The sequence below is a fragment of the Oryx dammah genome, unplaced genomic scaffold (genome assembly GCF_014754425.2).
Source record: "Oryx dammah isolate SB20612 unplaced genomic scaffold, SCBI_Odam_1.1 HiC_scaffold_12, whole genome shotgun sequence".
Taxonomy (NCBI): domain Eukaryota; kingdom Metazoa; phylum Chordata; class Mammalia; order Artiodactyla; family Bovidae; genus Oryx; species Oryx dammah.
In genome coordinates, this window is record NW_024070196.1 from 44,908,845 (window position 1) to 44,925,938 (window position 17,094).

Below are 17,094 nucleotides of genomic sequence, written 5' to 3' on the forward strand. Positions count from 1 at the left end.
GTGTCACTGCTGGGGCAGTGCAGGTCAGGAACCACCGCTGTCCACCCCCACCATGCTTGTTGGCTACAGTTTGTCATTTAAGCTCAGGGGCAAGTTCTGAGCTTTTCTTTTTTTAAGATACAGTGACTTTATTTCCATCCTCTTACAGTCTCCATCTGGTAAGTATCCTCATCTCTATAAATACAAAAATATTTCAAGAAAGCATGTTATAAGATAGTATATATTGAAGAGCCCAAGCTACTCCATCTTGTAAAAGAGCTCCATTTTGCAAAGGTACCGGGCAAACAGACTTAGACTTTGGATATTGCCTAAACTTGCCCCACTGTGCACGAGCCAATCAGCCCTTAGGTTAAACCTCCTGACTTTAAGTTCAAGGATTTGTGATTTACCTTGGAAGTAATGAGTTACATTTGTGATTTACCTTGGAAGTAATGAGTTACATTTGTGATTTACCTTGGAAGTAATGATTTACCGTGGAAGTAAAAAAAACAATCAGAAATCCACACACAACCCTATAGAAGAGGGTAACCAATCAGTAGTCCTTCAGCCTGAACACCCCCTTTGTTATCCTTTCGCCTGAATATTCCCTATATAAGCAGTGTAACCCCAAACTCGGTGTTCCTCTCCTTAGCCGCTGTGTCGGTAATGGTGGGAGTCCCAGCTCAAGCTTGGTAATAAAAACTCTCTTGCTTTTGCATTGGATATTGGCTCCCTGGTGGTCATTGGGAGATTTCATGACTTGGGCATAACAATATAAGCAAAGTTTCATAGAATTTTATTGACCTTAGTTTATGTCCCCCGAAATCCAAAATTTTAAACCAAACTTTAAAGTTTGAGAAATAACCATTAGCTTTATTTAGCATATGTTACACCTTAACAGTTAAAATAACTAACTTTATTTAAATATTTCATCCACAACACTGTATACAATTTCTAAAAATATTATGAAAGTATTTTGCAGTTGTGTGTGTGTTTTTTTTAGTTTCTTTTTAATGTGGACCATCTTTAAAGTGTTTATTGAATTTGTTTCAATATTGTTTCTGTTTTATGCTTTGGTCTTTTTGGCCTTGAGGCAAGTAAGATCTTAGTTCCCTGACCAGGGAACTTCCCCCCTGCTGAACTGGAAGGCAAAATCTTAACCACTGGATCACCAAGAAAGTCCCTGTAGTTGTGTCTTTATTGTAGAGATTCAATTTATTTAAGAAAATATTTGTCTGCAGTCCTGTCCAGAAACATCAGGAGCTGTCTGATGTGAAGAAAATTTAGAGACAGAGATTACCATATGGAGTCATTATCAGCTGCAGTGACTTGGACAAACAGAATCTAGTATCACAGTCCTCCCGGCCCCAAGGTGGACAGTCTTGGAGTTGCTCCTCATTCTGGGGTCAACCGTGCTTGGCAGGCTCCTGGGGAAGGCTGACCTCCAGGAGAAGTCAGGAGGAGAGCCAGCTTACTGGCTACTACTAGTCAGCTATAGAAGTGCTAGAAGCCAGACCTGGCCAATTTTGCGTGTCCATCATCAAGGTCTTTTTCTTTTAAAAAATAATTATTTATTTTTAGCTGTGTTGGGTCTTAGCTGTGGCGTGCAGGATCTTTATTTCAATATGCGGGACCTTTCATTTCAGGCTCACCTGGGCTCAGTAGTTGTTGCATGGAGCTTAAGTTGCTCCCCTGCATGTGGGATCTTAGTTCCCCAACCAGGGATCGAATCTGAGTCCTCTGCTTTGGAAAGTGGATTCTTAATCACTGGATCACGGAGGAAGCTCCTGTCATCAAAGTCTTGTCCTTGAGGCCCCTTCACCATCTCTGACGTAGATTTCAACAGCTGACTTTGAAACTCCAAAGCTGAGGGCTATTCACTGGGGGCCCAGCTGAGTGAGGCGATCAGGTCTGAAGGAATCACCAGGTCTCATGGCTCCTTCATTTGTTCCACATGTTGACTGAGTGCCTGGTGTGGGCTGATCCAGTGCAAGGGACACCCACAGGTATTTGCACAACAGCATTCTAGCACATTGTTCACCACAGCCTAAAGAGGAGAGCAATCTATGTCCATTGATGGATGAATGGATACACAATTCATCCATGGTGGAATATTATTCAGCCTTAAAAAGGAAGAGAATTCTTTCAGATACTATAGTATAAATGAAGTTTGAGGGCATTATGCTCAGTGAAATAAGCCGGTTGCTTACTGTACAGTTCTGCTTATGTGGAGGTCCCTTGAGTGGTCAAGTCTGCAGAGACAGAAAGTAGGGTGGTGGATGCCAGGGACTGGGGGAGGGAGAATAGGGAGTCAGTGTTTAATGGGCACAGAATTGCAGCTTTGAAAGATGAAATAGTTCTGGAGAGGGGTGGTGATGCTCACACACAGTGCGAATGTTCTTAATGCTACTGAACTGTACAGTCAAGAACAGTTGAGATAGTAAATGTTACGTATATTCTACCACAATTAAACAAAAGAAAACAAAAACTGGTATGATCATTATGTTTATGGTAATATCACCTTGTCTCCCTTATGCAGGTGTGCCTGTGCGCACATGCTCTGTTGCTCAGCTGCTCAGCTGCTCAGCTGGGTCCGACTCTTTGTGACCCCACGGACTGTAGCCTGTCAGGTTCCTCTGTCCATGGGATTTTCCAGGCAAGAATATTGGAGTGGGTTGCTATTTCCTACTCCAGCAGGGGTGCACAGGGCTTTGCATTTTATTTCCCCTATAATTTTGTCTATTTTCAAGCATTCAGCGATGAGTCATTGTATAAAGAAATAAATTGTTGGTAATATTTTGTGAGGTCATTTGGGAACCTCCTCTGTGTCTTGGTTTAAAAGTTTTGTGCTTAAGAGTTTGTGAAAGTCATATGGGTCAGCTTGGGCAACAGCTGAAGGCTCTCTTCCTGAATCTAGCAGCTGGAAGAAAAAAGAAAAATCAGTGAGAAGATTCTGTGGTCGCCTCAAGTGCCACAGTTTCCAGCATTCCCTGAATACTGGCGTCTTCGGCCAGTGGGGATGAGAGAAGGCAGAGTGGGAGGGGTTGAAGTTCCAGACCCCACTCCCTAGAACCCAAGTTTCCCTGTCCCTGCCCTCATTCTCAGCAAAAGGCTAATAATCTGCCACAAATGCACCCTCCATCCTTTAAAGCAAAATCAAGCTGTGATGTTGCTTCTATTCCTTATTGACGTGGCAAGAGATATGTTCATTTCACACTGGAAAGGGACATTTGTTAAGGGACACCAAGGTGTACAATTCTTCCCCAACCCACGACCCATACAGCCTTCTGTGAGGCAATTTGAAAATGCACAACTGGTCATACACCTCACACACACATGCACACACGCAGCACATGCTCACTTAATTTTCTCCAGTAAAATTAGCATTCAAACCATGACAATTTAGAGATGGGAGGGGGCCACTCTTTACACTTATGCCGAGTCCACAGATGCCCACCAGGACTGTCTTGGGCACACCTGGGTATATATCCTTCCACCAAGAGGATTCATCATGGTCTGGTTTCTTCCTTTTTCTCAGAAGATCTTGTCACCTCTGTCCTCTTCATCTGCATCCCAGCCACACTGGTCTTCTCTCACCTCAGGACCTTTGCACATCCTCTTCTGTAATCTGAGATACTCTGTCTGTCCTGGCTCATTTCTGCAGATCTTTTGGATCTCAGCTTGCATTGTTGCTGCCCCTCCATCTCCCACATTTCATACTATCATGAGGGACTTGCCTTATTTTCTTCCTAGCGCATATCAGAGTTGGTAATTACATATTTGTTTCTGTGATTATTTGTTAAATGTAGGCCTTCTCCTACAGACTGTAGGCTCCATGCCGACAAGACACAAGTGGCCATTTTTACCTTAGTGGTCTGGCATGTGCTGCTACTGGATATTTGCTGAATGTGTGAATGACTCTGTCTCAACACCTTTATTTTATAGGTGGAGAAGGGAAGGCCCAGAGAGAAGGGGATTAAGTCCCTCCAGTCTGATCAGCATCGTATCATAAGGTCCAGAAGACTCTCTCCTTTGACCCACAGCCCCCCATCAAGGTTAGGTTCTCCCTGCCTAAGCATGGATCCCTTACAGACTGAGTGAGAATCTATACGCTTTCCCTGGAGAGCACTAAATCTGCCGGCTCTTGCCTTGCAGAGAGCAGGGTGGCAGCCCCCCTGCATGGCCCTCTGCCTTCTACCCGGGGTTTGTGTAGGGGGTTAAGAAACGTGTCCCCTCTTCTCCAGGATGTGCTAGGAGATGGTAGACCCTCACTGAGGCCTCATCTCTGGTGACAGGATTTTTTCTCATTTCCAGCCCGGAGTACTGGAGTGATGATGACAAGGCATATTTTGGTTTCCCTGAGAATAGACTTTAATGGCATCGCCAAGCCCTGATTCAGCGCCTTCAATCCCTGTGAAAGAACCTAACCTCCAGGACATCCTATCAAACAAGCTCAGAATAGCAAGAGGGGTTAATGAGCCCATGAATTAGAATTTATCTTGGTGAAACGAAAGGCAAAATGATGGCAGAGTTGAAAAAGGCCATTAGAGGGAACATGAAGAGAAGAAAATAAAATCAGCTCTGCCTCCCCGGCTAAATTCCCTGAAGCATCCTTGATGCACTGCCCTCAGGATGTCCGAATGGGGCCCAGCAGGCGCCTCGACAATTTCTCAGTGGGCAGCAGCAACAATGACTCATTTTGGGAGAGAAGTGATTTCTTTCTCCATCCACCACATTGAATCTGTCAGTTTAAAAAAGTGAACATTTCTTCTTGCTATTTGCTAGTTTTTAGCTGATTCTTCTCTCTCTCTCTTTTTTAGGTAGCTGTACGAGCTCGCCCATTTCGGTAACAAGTGATAGAATTCTAACTTAAACTTCCTTAAGTGAAACATAAAACCTATAAATATGAGATGAATTTCTCGTGGACCGGAGGAATGTCTGGGTTTCCTGTCCTCTCACTCATCTCTGCTTCCCTCCTCTGATCATTGATTTTCCTGTGGGTGGCAGGAGCCAGGGTAAAGAGATGTTTCATTTCAGCCTTGCCCAAGACGACAAAGCCCACCCACTGCCGCCTACTGCTGCTGCCTGCAGAAGTCTTGGCTGACTCAGGCCTCCAAGGAGACTGAGATGAGTTCATGCTGGCAAAGCTGCCTCTGTTTACAAATCCTTCACAGTCTCCCGATGACCTGGCAGGGGAACAAAACTTCTATGGTGCTGTGGAATTCTGTGTGGATAGACTCTGTGTTGAGACACAAGCTGGAAGCTGGTGGAAGATCCGATCTTCCACCCCTGGGCCCTCACCTTGGCTTGCTGTAACCCTCTTAAAACCACTTGATTTGCAAGTTAGTGTGCTGGGACAGGTCAGAGCACTCTAGCTCTTGGGAATGGGGTGTTAAAGTGAGTTTTGAAAACCTGATGACCTCAGAGAGGGCTCTCACTTGTACGGTATGTGCATGCGTGCTAAGTCACTTAGGCTGTGTCTGACTCTTTGCGGTCCCATGGGCTGTAGCCTGCCAGGCTCCACGGTCCATGGGATTCTCCAGGAAGAATACTAGAGTGGGTAGCCATTCCTCCTCCAAGGGGTCTTCCTGTCCCAGGGATCAAACCCAGCTCTCCTGCAGCTCCTGCATTGCCGGTGAATTCTTTCCCTTTGAGCCACCAGGGAAGCCCCATTCCCCCAACTTGTACAGTATTTGTTTATAAATACTGGACAGCAGTTCTGATCATCCATCTCCCAGCATACCCCTGAGACTCCTGCTTGCGCCATGGTCCAGACTCAGTGATTATGGAGTGGCTGAAGCCGTTCCCTCCACGGGCTCCATAATGCCTCATCCACTTAGGGCAACTCTGACACTGTGTCCTACGGCCTGTGGGGCCCTACATGGCCTGGCCCCTCCTTGCCTTCTTTATTCAGTGCCCATTTCCACCTGTTAATTCTGCTTCAGCCTCTCTGATCTTCCTGTTGTTCTTTGAACACTCTGGGCTCACTCCTACCTTAGGGCCTTTGCACTTGCTGTTCCACCTGTATGAAAACTATTCCCACACACTTTATCCTTTTGGTCTTAAGTCTAGTATCACCTCCTCAAGAGGCCTTCCCTAATGCAGTCTTCTCACACCAAGTCACTCTCATGTCACCCTCTTTAATTTTCTTCATTGTACTTGTCACTGTCTGAAATTATTTGCCTGTCTATTTGGAATGTAATTTCTGAGCCCACTGATTACGGAACTTGCTCTGAATCCCAGCATCATAGCTCCCTGTGTGAACTTGGGAGAGTGAATTGGCCTCCCTGTACCTCAGTCTTTCATTTACCAATTAGGGTTAATGAGAGCACCTACCACAGTTGTTATGAAGTCAAGTAACACAGGCAAAATTTTTATAGTAGTGTCCAGTTCATAACTCCTAATCCTATGAGTGAAGGCTTGAGTGCTATGTAAGCCTTTGCTCACATGATTGCTCCATCTGCTGTCTCCCTGCTGCTGCTCCCATTACCATTGTCAGCATCCCCATCTTCGTCATCTTCAGCACCATCATACCCATCACCATCATCACTATTGTCATCACCTTCATTACCATCACCACCATCATCACCAACATAGTTATTCCATCACAAGAATATAAACTCAATTGAACATAAACTGAATTGTTTGTTCATTTTTCACAGGGTCTAGAACAGTGCTTGACATGCAGTAGGCATGTAAAAATTTATTGAATGAATGTGGAGTTATTAAATGAATACATGTGCAAATACTCCTGTTGACATGGAATTTTGCTGCAAAGCTGACATTACGTGGAATAGACTGCTGATTGCTGGAGTGTGGGAGAACAGGGTCAAAAATGAAAACCACCCTCCCACCCACTCTGGATGCTCTTCTAGCCTTGCCTGACTCCCAGCACCTCTGAATCACAGGGGCTCCATGATTGGAGGCTGCCTCATTGATTAAATGTCCAGGCCCATTCAATGATGGATTTTGCATCAATTCCATCCCACCCCTGGGAGCAGGCCTGGGCAGGAAAGCTCTCTAAATAAAGACATTTAATGATAGGTTTGTGACCCTGTGTGAAGGGAGGCAGGGTATGGAACTCCCTTTTCATTAGCTGAGGCCAGAAGAAGCCAGGTGGGAGGAGGAAAGAGGGCTAGAGCCTATACTGTTCTCTGAGTCAGAGGAGCCTGGCTCACAAAGCTGCCTGCGAGTCGTCTGGGCAGAGGGTATTAGAGTGACTTATAGTGAGGTGTCCTGAGGCTGATACAAAGAAGATGGGAAACTCCTACTTGACTTTGCAGCCTGTCTGTCTGGAGGCTGCAAGAGAGAAAGGGATGGAGCAGCTTTGGGGCAGCCATCCGAGAGTGCCTGGCAAAGGGAGGGCATTCAGATGCTTGTTCATAAGATTCAGCTCAATGGGTTACACTAAGAATTCAGGTTCTGTAACACTAGTTGTATTCTACTAATCCAGAAAAAAGAAAATAAGAGAAATACATTTCATTCATGCGTGCTATCAAATTGCATCGTTTATAAAATGCTCTTTTTTCCCCCTAGATACTTAAATTGCTAATACTCTTGCACAATTTATAGACCAACACCTGAGGTGGTTTTCCCCTCAGTCTTCTCTTCTGTGTATTACGGAAATCTAAAGCCCTCTCCAAGACTCCATATATCCCCGTGGGAAATGGTCTCCTTTGACATCAAGCTGCCTCCACAGCACATAATTCCTCATCCCATATGCTCCGTGTGTATTCTGTTCATAAATGTCCAGAGCTGGGACTCAGCCTTCATCCTTATTTTCCATGGAAGAAAGATAGGAAGGAAGGGAGTGAGGAAGGAAAGGGGGTTTGCACAGATCACTCAGCATGTTTCGACGACTGCAGGACCCCTGGCCCAGCCCTTCCTCCTTCTGGATGCTCCTCCCTCCTTCTGGATGCTCCTCCCATCTCCTGGCTGATGGTCAATTTGCAAAGTTATCAGAAAAGGCTCCACTTAAAGTTCAATGAATTAACCTATAGGATATTTTCTTCTTTCTGGTCCATACCCCTTTCTCCATTACATCAACACTGGTTTTACAGCTTTTTAGGGAAAAGTTGATGCTGTGGAATGACTGAGTCACAACTCTTGTTTTGACTTTGATAGACTCACAGCATAGACTTGGAGGGCTATGGGGTTCATTTTTGTCATCTCCAAATAAGACGACAGTGGCCAGTCTAGACAGTGGTAAGATGAGGTTTGGACAGGAAGCAGGAGAAGAGGGCCTGGAACTAACCCTGTGCTGGTTGAATGAGGTGGGAAGATCTGAGACTGCAAGGGGACCTTGCTCTCTTTCCAGGTGGAGCTTTGGAGGCGGGAAGTCTCCTGGGCTCTCGGCCTGCAGAGGGGGGCTATGTCAATGATGATAGCTGCACGGGATTCCCCACATTCCCAGAGTGTCAGAGAAAATTACTTCTGTGGCACCAAGGGTGTCTTGGCTGGGGGAGGGAGATAGAGACCGACATGGGCACCACAGTCAAGATGGTGAGTCTGAAGCAGTTACCACATGGACCACAGTGAGAACCAAGGAGAACAATGGACAGCATGGTCTCAGTCATCGTGACCCCATGAAACTGGGCACACAACATCAGGTTCTAGACCCCACACCCACCATCCATTGCCTGGGCCCCATGAAGACCCTCCCCTCCAACAACTTGAGGATGGAATTGATGAGGAAGACTCTGAGCTGGTCACTTTCCATTTGCTAGCCTTTCAGCTCTGCTCTCTTGTGGGCTGTAACCCTTAGATGCCATTAACAGCCTCCTCCATTGAGTCTGGCCAAAAGGGCGGCCCAAGGGGGAGGCTGAGAGGCAGGAGGAGGGGGAAGCTGAGTAACTTCTCCCTCATCCTTCCCTGCCGCGTCTGTGGTTTTGGCAGTCCTTCAGGGCCACTGCCCTTCCTGGTTCTGGGACAATCTCTCCTCTCAGGCCAAAGGGAGAGGGTAACCGCCTGCCCTGGCTAGTCCCCAGTGTGTCAACATCTCTGGTGATTCCCTTGCACTCTGCCCACAGCTCTGAGAACAAACTCTTTATGAGACCACCCTGTGAATGCCCTGAGCTGGATCCTCTTCTGTCAGGACTCTGAAAGTCTGAACTGGCTGAGACGCACTCATTGACCAAGGTGGCATTCCTCACCCCATGGGGAAATGGAAGCTCAGGCAGGGACCACGGGGAGACTCCCAGGCATGCAGAGTTCCCTTGGTGCACCCCTGAATATGCGGTCTGGGGTCACATCTGCTCCAGTTCCCAAGGCCTCCTTTGCACCCAAAGCTACCTCCCTCCTCCTCCTAGAAGTGGCTTCAGAGCTGCCTGAATCTGCAAACTCAGAATTCCCAGGGACTGACAGACACTCACGATGAAAACTTGCAGAGCTCATGTAAAGCTGAGTCAATGTGAAGAATCTTCCGGAACAGAGCAGTCCTGGCCCGGGCTGTCTGCCCTTGCTTGGACATTCCCTAGAGTGAGAGGATGTAAACACCACTAGCACTGTGGAAAGTAGGGACTCTGGGAGTCTTTCTAGCCAAGTATCTAGAGCAAAGCTTTAGGGAACAGGGAATAAAACTCCGTATTAGTCTCTTGGACTTCCCCGGCATTCCAGTGGTTTAAGACTTCATCTTCCAATGGCAGGGGCTGTGGGTTCAAACCCTGGTTGGGGAGCTAAGATGCCACATGCCTCGCAGCCAAAAACCCAAAACATAAAGCAAAAGCCATATTGTAACAAATTCAATAAAGACTAAAGAAATGGCCCACATAAAAAAATCTTTAAAAAATAATTTTTAAAATTGTTTCTTTTGTACAAAATAGTTTTTTATTTCCTTGCCAAGTCATTTCTGATATAACTGGTCTGCAACCCACAGCTGAGAATCAAGTCCCTGACTCATGGAAGGGTCCCCAACCTGGATGGCTGCTGGGTCTCCCCTTCTTTGGACAGAGGGGCTGGCTTTGCAGAGCTCCCAGCAAGAGGCGTTTATCACTCAGGTCATTAGGAGGAAGTGGTGTCCTTGGGTAATATTTATATGGTAAACATCCTGGGAATTTATAAGTGGCAAAGACAGCTATCATCACAGTAATTTTCCTCACGCCATCATAATAGCTTGAAGCGTTAAATAGCCTTGTAAAAGTCACAGCTCTCCTTAGGAAGGACAGTGTCCTTACTGAAGAATGTTTTAGAGTCAGAGCATACATGATCTACTGAGGAAGGCAGCTTGAGCTTCCTTTCTGTTGTAAATTACTTGGCCTGACAGCATGTCCAAGTATTGAATTATTAAGTAGAGAAATGTTGGCCCCGTTTAATACAGTTCCTGTAAACTAGGTGTTGGAGAAAAGGTCACAAAGGAAACTCTCATATAAAGATGAGGGGAAACCTAGGACCAAGATCCAAATGGCCAAATGCTGCAGAAGAATCAGTCCCTGCTGATGAAAGATAGGAAACAGGGCAGAGTGGAGAACATGATTGCCCTGACTTACGAGAGGAGCTTTCCCCCAGGCTGGAGTATGGTCCCTACTGTGAGGTTTGCAGACACGGAGGGACAGCTTCTCAAAGCGACTGGTGAAAGCAGATGTCCATCCTAGGGTCAGCATGTGGGAACTCTGCTTACTCCATTCCGGCCCTGAATAAAGGACCTCCAGCCTCCCTGAGTCTGCTTGAAATGCAGGAGACTTGGGTTCAATCTCTGGTTCAGGAAGATCCTCTGGAGAAGGGAACGGCAACCCACTCCAGTATTCTGGCCTGGAAAATCCCATGGACAGAGGAGCCTGACAGATTGCAGGCCACGGGGTTGCAAAGAGTCGGAAACGACTGAGCGACTAATGCGACTTCTACTAGCCTCCTGGATCAGCTCGGACCTCTCCAGGGTGCTGAAAACTTCCAGCCTGTTGTTTCCACAGTGACTGAGATGTTGTATGAGTCCTGAGTCACATCTATACTGGACTGGATATCTCCTCAGTTCTCCTGGTGTGTCTTCACTAGCCAGGCGTGGTCTCCCTTGTTCCTCTGCCGTGTCTACACTGACTGCACCCACTGCCTGCACTGACCCAGGATTCTCTTTGTTTATCCTGCTTTAAGACTTGGTTAGCTCCCTATTTCCTCTGGTGAGTCTACACAGGCTTGGGAAATTTTCCCAGATCTTTGCTGTGTTTGCTCTGACCTAGAATGTTTTCCAAGTGTCTATACTGCTTGAGATTATCCCCTCATTATCCTGCTGTGTCTACAATGAACTAGGATCTTCCCCAATTCCCCTCAAATGCCTACAGTGATCTGGCACGTGTTTGTTAGTTGCTCTCCTGTGTCTACACTGACCTAGATTATCTCCCAAATTCCTCTGGCAGGGGAATTCTGGTCTGGGATTTCTTCTTAGTTCCTCTCTGTTTCTACAGTGACCTGGGATGATTCACCAGTGCCCCAGGTGTGTCTGCACTGGCCTTGTTGTCTTCTTAGTTATCCTGTTGTATCTGCACTGAGATGACAGTGTCTCCCCAGCTCCCTTGGTCTTGCCTTGGCTATGTGAGCTCAGTCAAGGTTTGATGGAGAAACACAGCCTGGAGGAGGGGCTCAGTGCCCCTCTGTGGACATAGGCCCCCGTCCTCAGTCAGGGGCACCAGCTCCTGGTCTTGAAGCATCAATGCAGAACTCTTTCCTCATCTGTCACTCTATTCCAGACAAAATCTCTTAGTCAGTCAGCTTTATGAGCCACCCTTTATCATGCATTGATCTGTCCAGTCTGAGGCTGGGCCTTCTATGCTCAAGCTTGTTGAACAAGCACAAGGTCCCTGGGTTAGGACCTCATTCACGGTGGAGGCACTGTTGCTGGAGGAGAAGATGGAGTTCCTCTTCCTAGAATAGACCTCATTTCTCCATGAAGGAACTTGCAGGGTGCAGCCAGGAGGGGTTCAGGCAGCTTTCTACAGTCAAGGCCTCTGAGGACCCACTGGGCAGTGACCCCCTCCCTGGTGAGAACCCAGAAGAGCTGCCCCAGGGGTCTGACCCCAAGGACTTAACAGGTGTAGCAGCCCTGGGCCATGGGGCACCTGACTGGGAGATGGATGGGGCCCTTGCTCTCACCCTCAGACCATTTCTCTGCCTGCCGGATGGAGCTGACATGTCTTCAGAGAACAGAGTTGGACCTGCTCCTGCACCCGCAGTCAGAGGACTCTGGGTCCCCGCAGCTCCCTGTCCGGCTGTTCTCTGGGTACACTCAGGGCTGGTTGTGGGGCAGGAAGCAAGTTTCATCCACTGTTCACACCTGCAAGAGTCACCAGGTGAGTGGCTTCGCGGGAAATGCAGCCCTGAGGGTGGGTCTGAACCTCTCAGGGGCCCTTCAATCCCTACTCACTCCAGGTATCACCTGAGCTGCGCCCAGGGATGAAGGGCAGGTGGGTTTCCTGCTCTGTGGCTGTCACTGCAGATTTGAGCTGCAGAAGGGGCAGTTTGAACTCCAGACTGGAATAATGGAGCTCCTTTGTGTAGAGGGGCTCAGAGCATACAAAGCAGGCCTCCTGCCTCCAGCCCAGCCCGAGATTGGAACCACAAGATGACTGGCTCCCTAAACCCCAGTGCCCATGGGCTCCATGTCAAGGATCAGTAGAGACCAGACTGCAGGTGAGGATTCAGTCTTTTCCTGCATCATAAATGTCGACGCAGCAGTTGGAGACCTGGAGCATGCAAAACGCAAACACACCATCTGGCAGAATCTTCTTTCCCCTCTAACCCCCATCTGTCAAAGGGGCCCTGACACCTGACTTGAGGGGGCGGTGGGGTGTTTACTTTGCCCCTGAGGCTGCAGGAGGGAAGTAGGGGGAGGTCTGCAGGGAGAGGCAGCCCCTGGAGCAGGAGTCCTGGGATACCTCCCTGTTCAGACGGAACAGCTGGGAGGCGGTATACAGGGGCTCTGCTGGGGGCTAAGATTCAGGACAGGGAGGAATCTGCAGGTAGAGGATGGAGAAGAGCCACTTGCAGAGCTGGGCTGTGTTGAGAGCTGAAGATGGCTAACCTGGGCCCACAGGGAAGGTGTTTCTCACAGTCCCATGAAGGGGCTGCTTGCTTCACCGGGGGTGAGGTCCCTGCCACTGGGAAGGTTCAAGCATGTCAGACTTCTAGCGTCTCCCTGCAGAATCGGACTCTGGGAGAGTCAGATTTGGTCTGGGGTGGGGCCTGAGAACCCCTTTACCTCTGCAGCTGCTCCTGGTGTCCTGACTCCTGGGGTCTGAGAGCCTAGGCTTGGAACTGGCCTTGGACTCGGCTCCATGCAGATGTAGCTCTGGGGCAGGATCTCCATCACAGTGCTGAGAATAGCTCCTGCTCCAGGCAGATTCTCAAACAAGGAGGTCAGTGCCCCCTTCCTCTCTCCAGCACCAGGGCTATGAGACAAGAGCCCTAATCCTGGGGACACTGAGCGTCCAGACTGTGGAGATGAGCCCTGGACACTGACAAGCCCGTCAGGAAGCCTCAGGAGGAGGCGGCGCTCGGAGAAGTCTGGTCCCAGCCCACGGTGTCCTCCTGCAGGAGGGGTCTTCCCACTGTGACCACTAAGGATACACTGAGTCTCCCCTCCCTGAACAATTGGCAGGTGGTCTTGCTTTGAAATCAAACTCAAGTTGGGAGCAGCATCCATATTGGGTGCTCTATGTGGACTGATTGTCAGACATAAGGTTTGTTTCTGATTCAGGACCCAAGTCAATTCTGAGCCCCCTGTTCCTGTGTGTAAACTTGGGGGTCAGAAGAGGAAGTCCAGGGAAATGCATTTATGGGGCAAGGCCCTCAGCATCACCCTCCATGAGGACAGGACCTGGGTGGGGAGGGATCTGGGCTGAGCAGCTCTCAGGTGGGAGCAGGATGCCTGCTCAGGAAGCTGATTCTCCTGCCCTTGCTGCTGGGCCAGTGGGCAGAGATGCAGAGGTGAGCGGACACACCCAGTCCTAGGAGGGGCCCCCAGCACAGCCCTGCAGCCCTGCCAGGAGCAGATCCATCCTCCTGGGGGAAACTGTGCTGTGCTGGATCCCCCAGATTCCCACAGGAAGTGACCCCAGAACCCAATCTCTACTGATCACAATGACGTCAGCACAGAAGGTGGGCTGAACTATGGGCTCAGGTGACCAGGCCAGGTTTTCTCCTGATTGTGATTAGACCCATCAGGGGTGGGGAGCAGGCCTCAGGGAGCCTGGGGGAGGGGCTCTGTCTCAGGTGAGGTTCCCAGATTACCCTGGAGCACATGATGGATCCCCAGGTAGCTGTGACCTGGACCCTCAAAGTGCTCTTGGACCTGATGCAGAGTGTTTCTCACCTGCGTCCTGCCTGGCACTGCCCAAGACAGCTTCTGCCTTGGGGTGGGGGACTGACTTGCACTTTGCAGACAAGACCCAGGTGGCTGAGTGATCTCAGTTTAAATAATTCAGTAGGAAGCATGGAGATTAAGCAGGAGATATTTCTGCTTAAGGACAACACATTACAAACTTATGGGTTATTTATTCCTTTAATTTTGCCTCTAATGCAACCATAAATTTACATTATTAGATTTTTCATGAATATTAATTTCTAAAAGAAAATTCGTGGTGGTTCTGGTTTTCCAGTGAAAGGGGAGGGAGGGAAGGATACTGCATTACTCAGGCTCTGAGGGCCCTGACTTCTGGGGCAGGTCCTGGGCTCTCAGGCACCCAGTGCAGGAGAACCCGCTGTGGGGTCTTCCTGCAAAGGGGCAGCCGCCCCCCAACCCAGGAATGAGCAGGAGGCAGGAAGCAGGCAGAGCTGAGGGTATAGACACACCCCCCGAGTCAAGCCTGGTTTCATGGAAGAAGTTTGCTTCTGCAGAGGGGCTGGCTTCACGGCATTCAGGGTGCAGGTGTGGCAGGCAGGGGTGGGGCAGACTGCATGCAGGAGGAGTGAGGGGCAGAGATACCATATCTTCTCTGCCCTGGACATTTCACTCTTCCCTCCTTTTAGCTCCCACACTCGCTCTGCCCTGCTCTGTCTGAGAGGCTGACCTCTGACCTCCATCTGCAGGTTTGGACATCAGGGGTGCCAGCAGGAGAACAGAGGGAAGGAGGAGGGGAGGCGGACATTTATTCCCACCCCGCTCTGCTCGGGGCTCTGGACTCAGGCAGGTTCCCCCTCCCCCAACATACACACCTGCACATACACTACACACACATACTCAACATACACACCATGCAGCCAGGCTCTGCTGATGTGAAGTCCAGGAGCTTGGGGACCCAGGAAGACAGACATGCTATGTAGAAAATGCAGGGTGAGGAGGGATGACTGGGAGGTGATGGAGGATCAGGGAGTCTCCCCCGAGGAGGGGGCATTTGTGTTGAGAATGCCTGTGATGGCTCAGTGGGCAGCTGAGCTGTGGATTGTAATTTAATCATTTACTTCCTGCAAACTGGAAGTCGGGAACTGTCCACCCAGATTAGATGTTTGTGGGGCTGGAAGTTTTTAGCTGCCTTCTGCCAGCAGCCCAGCCCCCCTCAGATTGTGAGTTATGAGCAGCCAGGACCCCAAAGAGCTCCTTGAACATCTGTCTTCCAAACCAGTGCCTCTCAGAAGCACCCAAGGAGCTTGTTAAACCGTGGACTCTGATTCAGGTGGAGCAGGTTGAGTTTATATTTCTATTGTGATCTACCCACCCCATCTTTTGTCCCCTGAGTTCCTCAGTGGGGTTCACCCTTGTCCTGTCCATGGAGTTGGGGCTCCTGCCGGCCACTGAAGACTGTTTCCTCTTCAGGTTCCTTCTGCTTCCTGTTTACAGAGCAGTCCCACATGGCATCTGGCTTGACTTTGGGGCTCCACTCCAGCACTTGTTAATCTTGCTTTAAACAAGGAGAGACATCTTGGCAGCTGCTGTGTTTGGCTAGCATTTAATAACAGGCCTCTTTGGAGGCATTTCCATGCTCTTAAGTAAAAAAATGAATCATTATTTTAAAATACTGTGTATTTGAAAAGAGAAGTTTTAGATGGACAACAAAACTGAGGGAAATGATAGAGACTTCCCGTATAACCCACTTCCCCACACATGCACAGCCTCCCTCTTTCTCAACACTCCCCATCAGATGGTACATTTGTCACAACTGAAGAACTTACATTGACTCATTGTTATCACTCAGAGTCCATAGTTTACTTTATGGTTCACTCTTGGCTCTGTATGTATGAGCTTGGACAGCTGTGCACTGACTTGGACCCATTATTATAACATCATACAGACCATTTTCACCACCCTGGAAATCCTTTGTTCTCCAACTGTTTATCCCTCACTCCCTCCCACCCCAAACCCTGGCAACCACTGATCTTTTCACTGTCTCTGTAGTTTTGCTTTTCCAGAATGTCAATAGTTGGAATCATACAGTAGGCAGCCTTTTCAGATGACTTCTTTCACTTAGGAATGTGAATTTAAGGTTCCTCCATGTCTTTCATGGCTTGACAGCTCACTTATTTTTTCCAGTCCTATTGAGGTATAATTGACATATTAATTTGTGCAGGTATGAGGTGTACTTACACTATGTTGATTTGAACATATATGTTTGCACCTATACACTGCAAAAGTTAATATTCCCATCATATCACATAATTACTGATCCTTTTCTATGGTAAGAACACTTAAGATTTACTGTTTGTAATGTTCAAGCATATAATAAGTATTATTAACTATAATCACCATGCCCTACATTAGACCTGCAGAACTTATTCATCTTATAATTGGAAATTTGTACCCTTTGACTAACATCTCCCCATTCCCCTCACTGAGCCCCTGGTAACTATCATTCTAGTCTCTCTAACTATGAGTTGGGCTGTTTATGATTCCACATATAAGTCATGCAGTATTTTTCTTCCTCTGTCTGGCTGTTTTACTTAGCATAATGCTCTTAAGGTCTGTTCACGTGGTCCTATGGCAGAATTTCCCTTTTTCTCATGGCTAAATGATATCCCATTGTATATGTACATGTATAAGTATAAATATATGTATATGTGTACGTATATGTAGGGCTTCTTCCCTGGTGGCTCAGATGGTAAAGCATCTGCCTTCCATGTGGGAGACCTGGGTTCGATCCCTGGGTCAGGAAGATCCCCTGCAGGAGGGTATGGCAACCCACTCCAGTATTCCTGCCT

The 17,094-nt window shown here is 48.2% G+C and overlaps 1 pseudogene; it reads left to right on the plus strand.

Annotated features, from left to right (window-relative positions):
• The window catches only part of LOC120871382, a 33,432-nt pseudogene extending 26,824 nt beyond the window's left edge, over positions 1-6,608 (plus strand).
• Positions 6,609-17,094: the final 10,486 nt, after the last annotated feature.